Source organism: Phoenix dactylifera, unplaced genomic scaffold (genome assembly GCF_009389715.1).
Source record: "Phoenix dactylifera cultivar Barhee BC4 unplaced genomic scaffold, palm_55x_up_171113_PBpolish2nd_filt_p 000928F, whole genome shotgun sequence".
NCBI classification, from domain to species: Eukaryota; Viridiplantae; Streptophyta; class Magnoliopsida; order Arecales; family Arecaceae; genus Phoenix; species Phoenix dactylifera.
This window is the reverse complement of record NW_024068288.1, coordinates 166,249-177,795: the sequence shown is the minus strand read 5'-3', so window position 1 is coordinate 177,795 and position 11,547 is coordinate 166,249. Positions and strand designations below refer to the sequence as shown.

The following is an 11,547-nucleotide window of genomic DNA, read 5'->3' as shown; positions in this document are numbered from 1 at the left end:
ACGACACCCAATGCTGCCCATCAAACCTTGTCTAACCTAATCCTACCGATTCGATATTTTTTTCCAAAAAATTGAAAAAAGTTAACCTTGCCTTTTTTTAAGAAATTCTACTAACAAAGCACCACCATCAAATTTTCCTATAATATAGATGTGGGAAGGAGGAACCATGAATATGAAATAGTGGGTTGAGTTTCTTTTCTCTATAAAGAAGATGGAAAAGAATTTAAGATTTCAATTAGTAAATGCAGAGACAAAGAATTAAAAATTAGCAAAAGCAAAGAGGATGGAGAAGAGGATTAAGAGAAAAAACGTGTTCGAAGCCAACAACTAAGATAAAGAAGATGGTAGCTTGCAGATTTTTGTGGAGTAAGAAAGGGGTTAGCTCTTGAGTAGAGAAAAATTGTAGGGTCTAAATGAAACCCTAATTGAGACAGCATGGGGGAGAAGAGGACCCACCATTTATAAAAGAGAGGAATTTTAGAGTAAGTTAGAGAGACATCTAAGAGTGTATGGTATATTAGAGATTTGGAAATTAGGTGAAGTTAGCATATGCAAATTAAGAGCCTACAGGGATTGATTCGAATATTTCCTTAAGAAATATTAATTATTATAAAATACGAAAAAAAAGATGGACTGACCTACATTATCATAAAAGTAGAGCAAATATCTATCTTTTTTTTTCCTCAAAAAAAGCCAAATTTTCTGAACTTGTTTGGAAGATAAATCATGTATAATTCACAATCTAGAACTTTTAGGGATCAAGATGGATTGAAAGACACCTACTTCATTATCTCCAGATCTTAAGAAAAGTTGCTTTTACAACCAAAATCTATTTCTACTCTCTATCCTAACTTCGTTCTACCTACCAGCATGCGGCAAAGAGAACGGCATTATCAAAGCTGTGGATCCATGGGTGATGCCACCCAACAATTTGTAGCTGCCGTTAGATCGAGGATTGCAATGGACAAGATTTTGATGCCCATAGAAGGAGTTACCGCACGTGTGCAAACTACGTGCGAGTGGTTGCCCTAGCTAACAGATGGCATGTACACGTGTGCATAGGCCTGGGTAGCGCGTCCAGTGGGATTTTGATTCCCCACGCGATAAAGTATTCCTCAAGTTGGTTTTTTGATCTCCGTCTTCTTTGCCCTTTAAGCTAAAATGCCCTTGATATCATATTGTAGTCCATGGATTCCAGTCAATCTAGGTTAAAAAACTGATACGACCTAGCACATTTACATTCACTTTTTAATTAAAAATCAAAAACGATTCTAGAGATGCCATCTAAAGTCTTTGCTACAATACTGTGGGACACAATCCATTGACATCACTTGTCACTTGCCAATGGATTTTTCTTTTATTCAATTGCAAAAAATATCTGCCTCTCATCTATTTATTGAAATAAAAAAAATAAAGTAGTGCGTACTAGGCTGCTGGTGTATAACTAATGTAGTCGGCATCCAACATTGAAGCACTAGTGCTAGTTTAAAAGAATGTTTAGATATACAGTTTTTTTTTTTTTTTATGTGTATGCATTCATACATATATAAAATTACATAAATATTTTCATAAAATTGCTATTTGCATGTTTGTTCTTTTTTTTTTTCTTTTTTACATATGTATCCATATCCTCTAATGTCGTTAAAAAATAAATAGCTTAAAATGAAAATGACTGAAAAAAAATTATAGATAGATTTGCGAAAAAAAGTTATAAGGGTATACATGCAAATAGTAACTTTATGAGGATATCCATGCAATTTCTGATATTTAGAAAAGTACATATTCAAAAAATTTATTAAAAAAAATCAAAACTTGGTTGGAACTTGCTAAGTCTTTTATGATTCCGTTGGGTCGACAAGTTAAAAAAAAATTGAACCACATTGTCAATTTTCTTTTTTAAGATCATGGCTCGATTAAATTGAAATATTAGGTGATCATATTGGTAATGTTATTCTCTATTTGATTTTGTTATAATTATTATTATTGAATCTATGATATCTATATATTCTTCATTATTTTTAAATGATTAAAGCATATCAAATTTAAAGTTATTATAGATGCTTTAATTAGTAAAATATTTTTAGTTATTTGTAGATATTGAGTTATTGTTTGTTTTGGAGGCAAGAATTTTGTAAAAGGAGTATAATTCATTCTATAAGAGTTGATATTAACAAAAGATCGTGTGACATAATAATATTAATCTTTTTTTGCTATCTTTTTTTATTAAAAACAACTAAATTATCCTCATTGAATTTTGATTATTTTTTATTAGATTTTTTAAGTGTATACCCTCCTAAATATGCATAATTGCATGATTACACTTGCAAAGTTGCATTTACATGTGTATCCTTATAAAGTTTTGTTTGCGTGTCTACTTATAAGGATATTTCAATCATTTTAAATTAAAATTGTTTATTTTTTAACAGCATTAGATGGTATGGGTACATGTATTAAAAAAAAAAAGAAGAGCATACAAGCAAAATAAGTCTTTTATAAAGGCATACATATATATAGCAACTTTATGAGGATATTCATACAATTTTGTATATATTGGAGGGTATACATGCAGAAAACCCTTAAATATAATTATAAAAAGATAAGATAAATAAAATTATCATTAAATATAAAATTATCAGATGTTATTATTTTTGAAAGGTAATTATTAGATTTTATGAAAATACTTCAGTACATTACTTGACAATTGAGAGTTATGTTACAGTGGAAGCTTTCCAAAATTAAAAAGCTTGCATAGGATTTGACTGAGTGGTTGATACTAATTAAACAGCCAGGTTATTCAAATTTTGTACCTCGATATAGGATTGCCTTCTCTCCTACCTTTGTCAGTCAAGCCCAAATTATTTTTCATGTCCTTTGCTTGGCAAATGTCCGCAACTTGTTGATGACACCATATTATTCAACAACTTTCTTAGTTGTCATGATTTGAGTGAAAAACCAAGCCAATCTTTATTGTCGAAGCATGGTAACTAGAAACTTCTACCTAGTGTTCTCTGTGCACCTCAAAGCCTTTTTTGCATCTCACTGCTGCACTTACTCCTTGTTACTCTAAATATTTGAGATTATCGGTTTCATGCTCCAGCATCTGAATGTACCTCGACACCTTATCCTAATTTAGATGATGTGACGATTGGGCTCCAGATGGGCTGACCTGGGCCAAAATCGGCAGCCCATCTGGAAGCCACTATCTATTACTTCGGGGTTAGAAAGGGAGGTACGCCTGCCGGGTGTTACAACCGCCTAAAAGCCCTCTAAACGTCGCCATTCTAGCCCCTATGCCTTCCATCCTCCCTGTACACTCCCTTCCAAATTCGGAAGCTGCCGCATCTTGGCCCCCCGTCGGTGTCGCCGGAGAAGGTGCACGCGAACTCCTCCCCGGAACTAGGTGAGCCCCTTCTTTTTTTCCCGTAGCCTTCTTCCCTCCCGGTTTTCTCAGAATAACAGAGAAAGAAAGAAAGAGGGAAAGAGGGAAGCGGAGGCTCAGTGTGCGGCCGCGAGCGTCGCCGGCGCCGCTGACCCCGGCCGTGAGCACCGCGACCGTCGCGGGGAGCGGCCGTAGGCTTGGCCATGGGCATCCCACGACGCCGCCGGCTTCTCCCGGTGCGTCTCTCCTCTGTGGAAGAAGAAAGGGCCGCCGCAAGCGCCGCCGGCCACGACGCCGGCCCTCCCAAGAGCTCCATCGCCTCTCCTCCCAAGCTCCGGCTTGGGATCTTCCTCCTTTTGTCCTCACGGGAGAAGAGTGGGAAGGTGAGAGGAAGAAGAGAAGAGAGGAGGAAGGAGGATGCTTCGGGAAAGAAAGAGAGGAGGAGGAGACGAAAAGAGAGGGGGAGAGCTACGGGGAGAAGAAAAAGAAGGGAAAGAGGATGCTTCGGGAAGAAGAAAAGAAGAAGAAGAAAAAAAAAAAGAGAGAGAGGGGAACAGGCCAGGGAAGCTTCGGGAAGAAGCAAGAAGAAGGAAAGAAAGGGAAAAGAAAAAGAGGAAGAACATAGAAAGGAAAGAGAAAGAAAAAAAAAAGAAAAGAGAAAAGAAAAGAAAAGAAAAAGAAGAAAGAAAAGAAAAGAAAAGAAAAGAAAGAATCGTGGGCCGAACTGGGCCAAACTTGGGCTTTGTTCATTGCGGGCCCAACTTGGGCCCAATTCAACCATGTTGGGCCCAGTTTAGGCTGTACCCCTTTGTAGGCCCAACTTGGGCCCACTTCAGCCTTGTAGGATCCTATCTTATTTTGAGCCGTACCTATTAAGGGCCCAACTTGGGCTCAGTTCAGTCGTGTGGAGCCCTATTGGGCCGCGTCCAATAGTATTTTAGATTTTACTTTGCCCTAAAATTAACAAAGAAATTTATTATATCTAAACAGGTGCACTTGATCTGTTTGTTTGAAGTGAGATTTAAGCGAGGAAAGGTGAGTAATTTAATACCTCAAAGTGTATTTTTCAAAGTATTTGATAAAATAATTATTAGTGATTGAATTTTGAGATATATTTTGTACCTAGCAAAATGGGTCATGCTTGTTAAATATCATTTGAAATTTATGTTATATGTTATGAAATATGGAAAATATGATTGGGCGAATGATGAAAAATCTATTTTGTATACATGTATGTATTTTCAGCATGGCTATGATCTGGCCCCACCAATGGGGATTATTCGTTGGCCCTGTCGACTTGTATCTGTGAGAGATCGGTTTCGATATCGTACCATCGGTGATTAGAATAGTGGTGTTAGGATACCGTACCACCGGTGTTTAATAATAGTGGTGTTTGGACACCGTACTACCGGTATATAATAATAGTGGTGTTTGGCACTTTGTGCGACCTATGCTACTGGGTTTTGTGGCCGTAGCCTGCATATGCTGTGATTTCTGTATCAGAGTTTTTGTGAAAATGATGATAAGTTTTGAAAAGAAAAAAAAATATGCTTATTTGTGATTTAATTCTCAGTCATTATTTCGAGGAGGTAAAAGTCAAACTAGCTATCTCTATGCTAAGGAGGAATGCTAAGTTTTGGTGGTCTGTTATGGAGACAGCATATGAGGTCAACGGAATGGCCTGGAGAGATTTTAAGAGGGTATTTTATGCTCAGTACTTTTCGGACTCAGTTAGGCAAATAAAGCATAATGAGTTTTTATCGCTGACTTAGTCTGAGCATATGACTGTCTTGGTTTACGCCAATAGGTTCAATGAGCTGGGCCAATTATGCCCCCAGTTCATGGAGGACGATACGAGTAGAGCCTACCGGTTCGAACAAGAGCTTAGATATGGGATCAGGTCCTGGACATCTTCACAGTTAATTACCAGCTATAGGGATATTTTGGACAGAGCCTTGAAAATGGAGGCTGAATTGAAAAGATTCGATAGAGAAACGGCTGACCTGATGAGATCTAGACCAGCTAGAAATCAGTGTGGCAGGCCAGGGGATTTCAGGGGCACTCCGATTCAGAAGAAGCCCAGGGCTCGCACTTATTCTGGCAAATCCCATAGTGGGCAAATCCCATAGTGGGCCCTATCCGAAGAGAGCAGGGGCATGTTATAGTTGTGGACGGACTAGACATCTGGCACGTGATTGCCCGAACAAGAGGAGGCATGAGCCCAGACCTCCTGTACCTGGTGACCAGAGGCCAAGAAGCAATGCTCGAGTTTTGCACTGACCCACCAAGATGCCAGTGCCAATGACCGGGTGGTGATATGTACATTACCAGTCAGCTTGGTTGATGCCTCTATTTTGTTCGATTCTGGCTCTATGCATTCCTCTATTTCAGTTAGTTTTTCTATATAATTAAACTGCATACCTGAGAAACTAGAAGAACCATTGCATTGCATGTTCCTACACCTCTACAGAAAACAATAATTGTTGACATTAGGTACAACAATTGCATAATTCAAATAGGGGTAGGAGAGCTAGTGACAAATCTTATACAACTTGACATGCAAGACTTTGACATCATTTTAGGAATGGGATGGATGTCTCAATACCACACCCATATTCACTGCTACAGTAAAAGAGAGATATTCTAGATACCTGAAGAACCAAAGTTCTTCTTCCAAGGCGATGCACCCCTGCAATGTAATTCATCATTGCATTTTATTTTTGCCCTGAAAGCCATGAAGGCATTAAGAAAGGGGTGTGAGACTTATTTAGGCTGTGTAATGGATACCTGAAAGGAGACCAAACTGGAAGATATTCCAGTAGTTAGGGAATACTCGGATGTTTTTCCAAGATGGATTACCAGGATTACCCCCTAATCGAGAGGTCGAATTCACTATCGATCTCGCGCCAGGAATAGGACCTATTTCCAAAGCTCCTTATTGAATGGCCCCTGCCGAGCTAAGGGATTTAAAGATCTAGCTACAAGAATTTCTGGACAAGAAGTTTATCCAGCCTAGTGTATCTCCATGGGGAGCCCTTGTCCTGTTTGTGAAGAAAAAAGAAGGATGGGAGTATGCGGATGTATATCGATTATTGAGAATTGGACAAGATAATAATAAAGAATAAATATCCTCTGCCCCGAATTGATGAATCTTGTAAGGTGTATACGAATCACAAAAGTCTAAAATACCTCTTTACTTAGAAGGAACTCAACATGAGACAGGAAAGATGGTTAAAAAAAAAAATTATGACTTGTCTATACACTACTCTCCGGGAAAAAGCTAATGTTGTGGTAGATACGTTGGGCAGAAAAACTTCTGGTAGTATTGCTGCTCTACTCATCTCCGGAAAAAGCTAATGTTGTAGTAGATGCACTGAGCAGAAAAGCTTCTAGTAGTATTGCTGCTCTACTCACCTTCGGGAAAAGCTAATGTTGTGGTAAATGCACTGAGCGGAAAAGCTTCTCGTAGTATTACTGCTCTACTCACCTCTCAGAAGGAAATCTTGAAAGATTTGAGGAGAGCAGAAATCGGGGCATGTTGGCATGATCTTGATGTGCATGTGGCAAATCTGTGTCCAACCTACCTTAATAAAGAGGATCAGGATTGCTCAAGCAGATGACCCTCAGTTGCAAAAGATTAAGAAGTGATATTGAGACCGGTTCTTAGTCAGAGTTCAAACTTCATGAGGATGGATCATTGAGATTCAGAAACAAAATTTGTATTCTAAATGACTCTGATTTAAAAAGAGAAATTATGAGAGAAGCTCATAATACTAAATTTACAGTACATCCTAGAAGTACTAAAATGTATAAGGATTTGAAAAATATATTCTGGTGGAATAACATGAAGAGAGAAATTGTACAGTTTGTAGCTCGGTATTTGCTTTATTTGCAAGTTAAGGCAGAGCACCAGAGACCGATAGGATTGTTGCGTCCCCTTTCAATTCCTGAATGGAAGTGGGGACACATTACAATGGATTTCGTCTCTAGGTTGCCTCGTACTCCTAAGGGTTATGATGTTATATGGGTGATTGTAGACAGATCGACTAAGTCGGCATACCTATGGCATTCAAAGTGGGAATGACACTAGAAAAGTTTGCGGAGCTCTATATTGAGCAGATAGTGAGGTTGCATGGAATACCCATATCCATTATTTCCGATAGGGACTCGCGGTGTGTATCTCACTTTTGGGACAGTCTGCATAAAGCTTTGGGGACCACTCTCAGCTTTAGCATAGCTTTCCACCCTTAGACTGATAATCAGTCGGAAAGAACCATTCAAATCTTGGAGAATATGCTGAGGGCTTATGTGATTGACATGAGAGCCTACGTGGGAACTGGAGGACGAGATGAAGGAAAAATATTCAGACCTTTTTGAAAACTAAGGTATGTTAAATTTTGAGGACGAAATTTTTAAAAGGAGGGGAGAATGTGACGATTGGGCCCTAGATGGGCTGACCTGGGCCAAAGTCGGCAGCCCATCTGGAAGCCACTATCTATTACTTCGGGGGGAAGAGAGGGAGGTACGCCTGCCGGGTGTTAATGCGGTTACAACCGCCTAAAAGCCCTCTAAACCTCACCATTCTAGCCCCTATGCCTTCCTCCCTGTACACTCCCTCCCAAATTCGGAAGCTGCTGGATCTTGGCTCCCCGTCGGTGTTGCCGGAGAAGGTGCACGCGAACTCCTCCCCAGAACTAGGTGAGCCCTTCGTTTCTTTTTTCCCGTAGCCTTCTTCCCTCCCGGTTTTCTGAGAATAATAGAGAAAGAAAGAAAGAGGGGAAGAGGGAAGCGGAGGCTCACTGTGTGCGGCCGCGAGCATCACCGGTGCCGCTGACCCTGGCCGTGAGCACCGCGACCGTCGCGGGGAGTGGCCGTAGGCCTGGCCATGGGCATCCCACGACGCCGCAGCTTCTCCTGGTGCGTCTCTCCTCTATGGGAGAAGAAAGGGCCGCCGCAAGCGCCGCCAGCCACAACGTCGGCCCTCCGAAGAGCTCCATCACACCTCCCAAGCTCTGGCTTGGGATCTTCCTCCTTTTGTGCTCACGGGAGAAGAGTGGGAAGGTGAGAGGAAGAAGAGAAGAGAGGAGGAAGGAGGATGCTTTAGGAAAGAAAAAGGAAGAAGAGAGGAGTAGACGAAAAGAGAGGGGGGGAGCTATAGGGAGAAGAAAAATAAGGGAAAGAGGATGCTTCGGGAAAAGAAAAGAAGAAGAAGAAGAAAAAAGAGAGAGGGGAACAGGCCAGGGAAGGTTTGGGAAGAAATAGGAAGAAAGAAAGAGAAAAGAAAAAGAGGAAGAAAAGAGAAAGGAAAGAGAAAGAGAAAAGAAAAAAAAAAAGAAGAAAGAAAAGAAAGAAGACCCATCGTGGGCCGAACTAGGCCAAACTTGGGCTTTGTTCATTGGGGGCCCAACTTGGGCCCAGTTCAACCATGTTGGGCCTAGTTTGGGTCGTACCCCTTTGTGGGCCCAACTTGGGCCCACTTCAGCCTTGTTGGACCCTATTTGGGCCGTACCCATTATGGGCCCAACTTGGGCTCAGTTCAGTTGTATGGGGCCCTATGGGGCCGTGTCCAATAGTATTTTAGATTTTGCTTCGCCCTGAAATTAACAAAGAAATTTATTATATCTAAACAGATGCACCTGATCTGTTTGTTTGAAGTAGGATTTAAGCAAGAAAAGGTAAGTAATTTAATACCTCAAAGTGTATTTTTCAAAGTATTTGATAAAATAATTATTAGTGATTGAATTTTGAGATATATTTTTTACCTATCAAAATGGGTCATGCATATTAAATATCATTTGAAATTTATGTTATATGTTATGAAATCTGAAAAATATGACTAGGCAAATGTTGAAAAATCTATTTTGTATACATATATGTATTCTCAGCATGGCTATGATCTGGCCCCGCCAATGGAGATTATTCGTTGGCCCTGTCTACTTGTATCTGTAAGAGACTGGTTTCGACACCATACTACTGGTGATTAGAATAGTAGTGTTTGGACACCGTACCACCGGTGTTTCATAATAGTGGTGTTTGGACACCGTACCACCGGTGTATAATAATAGTGGTGTTTGGCACTTTGTGTGACCCATGCCACTGAGTTTCGTGGCCATAACCTACATATGCTGGGATTTCTGTATCAGAGTTTTTGTGAAAATGATGATGAGTTTTGAAAAGAAAAAAAATGTATTTATCTGTTTTTTAATTTTCAATCATTATTTTGTGTTTTGATTAATTACCTGATATGCTTTGACCCCACTCTGGGGTATTATGTTGCTTACTGGGCTAGCGTAGCTCATTATCCTATTTTATTTGTTTTTCAGATCTAGAAGTTTGATCGCACGGTATTGGGGAGTGCGATAGATTTTGGGAGTTTTTGCTAAAATTAGAATTTTGATTAGTCAAGTTAAAATATTTGAACTACGTTGATATATGCAAATTTTGGAAACTTTGCAAGATTATTTTGTATATATATGTATATATATAATGCTTAAGCAATTTTTAAGCACTTGTGCTAGCTTTGATATGTTCCAGTGCCTTGCGCGCCCGTGCGGCCCGCCGCGCGGGCGTGCGGCATCTGCCGCGCTCCGGGCACGGGCTCGGGGCGTGACAGATAATGAAGCCAAGCGGAAGATAATGCTTTTGGAGATGGATTGACACAATATCTTCTCCTTGACTTGCACATGTGGAAGGATATCATGATGTGGTCGAGGAGATTTTTGCATAAATAAACCCAATATTTCATGCAAGAACAGCATTATACTGAGTATAATATTAGATTTTGGGTTGTAAGCGGAAATATACTGAGTATAATATTTGATTTTGGGTTGTAAGCCATTCCCATGTTTCCCCCTTCGATCTTCAGTAAGAGAATTTGGGAAGAAGATGGAAACTTCCAGTCGAAAGCTTTGCTTTATGCTCTTCATCATCTTGAACATCCTCTTAAATTTCTTATCTAACTCCTTGTTTTTGCTCCTCCTTGTTTTTCAAATGAAGAGAAATGACAAGCCATAACAGAGAAATGGAGATGATAATTTTATTGTAAGCCCACCAAAGATAGTTTAACATGATATTGAAATTTTCCATGAAAGAACTATAAGATCAAAATATTAAATTCTAATCTTGCGCAGGATGCATTCCTCCTTCTAAGCCATGAATTCATTTCAGGCCCTGCTCTATAAACGCCAGCCATACCTCCATATCTCCCAGACCTTGGTAGAAGCTCGGAAGAAGGCATGGCATGCACTAAACTCTCAGTTGTAATGCTTCTCCTGCTATCTGGTATTTATTTCATTCCCTTGGTAGTATGTGTATTTATGTGTGTGGACTAACTATAAGCCTAGAAACTAACTCATTTATTCCCTTGGTAGTATGTGTATTTATTGTTTGATGCCACAAAAAACATATAGCCTTGTTTTGGGAGGTGCAAATTAGCATGGGCACCGCGCCATGCAACTACTCCGTCGTGAAGACGTTGACAATGAGAAGCTGCCACCCAAGTGCAACTGCTGCAACCTTTTCGAAGATTGTACCCTCCACCTATAGGATGGGTCTCAAATATCTTGTTGAATTGGCCTTCAAAAGCTTAAGCTAATTAAATATCAGTAATATATGAAACATTTATCTAAATAAAGGATCTAAATATGGCCATGTACTATGATCACCATTATTAGTTGCCGGTGGAGCCAAGATTATTCCATAGAGATGCCAGAAATAAACTTGTAACATGTATTTTTCTTTTTATTTCAAAATTATATGCATATAAAATTGTAGTTTATATTTAAATTACTCAAAAGCTTAACATGGCATAATATCAATCAATTAGATTGATTTGTGAGAATAAAATTCTGGAATGGTGCTTGAAATTGATTGTCTAGGCCCAAAAAGAAAACTACAAGTGAGGCCTAGGGCTGGCCATGGAGAAATTATTAGGTGGATCGGATACATCATAGAACTAGGATGAAATCATCTTAGATAGATTCACTTCATCCTAAATCCATGATGCACCTAGTCCATCTAATAATTTCATCTGGCCACGATTGGAAAAAAATAAGCATGTTATGAGCTTCAGTTAAACTAAGGTTGAAAACCGAATAATAGATCAAACCTATTTCTAGAGTGGTACGTGTGTACTTTATGACTCATTTCAATCTATAGCTGAAGTCGCT

The 11,547-nt window shown here is 39.5% G+C and overlaps 1 long non-coding RNA gene across 2 annotated transcripts; it reads left to right on the top strand.

The window, feature by feature from the left end:
* The first annotated feature begins 2,007 nt into the window (after positions 1 to 2,007).
* Positions 2,008 to 11,156, top strand: LOC113461514. 2 transcript variants are annotated; one of them, XR_003383793.2, is made up of 4 exons: positions 2,008 to 3,400; positions 4,370 to 4,414; positions 10,547 to 10,660; positions 10,750 to 11,156. It is a non-coding gene; the product is annotated as an uncharacterized LOC113461514 (long non-coding RNA). The 2 variants fall into 2 exon arrangements; XR_003383792.2 differs by having other exon boundaries at positions 10,547 to 11,156.
* The last annotated feature ends 391 nt before the right edge of the window (positions 11,157 to 11,547 follow it).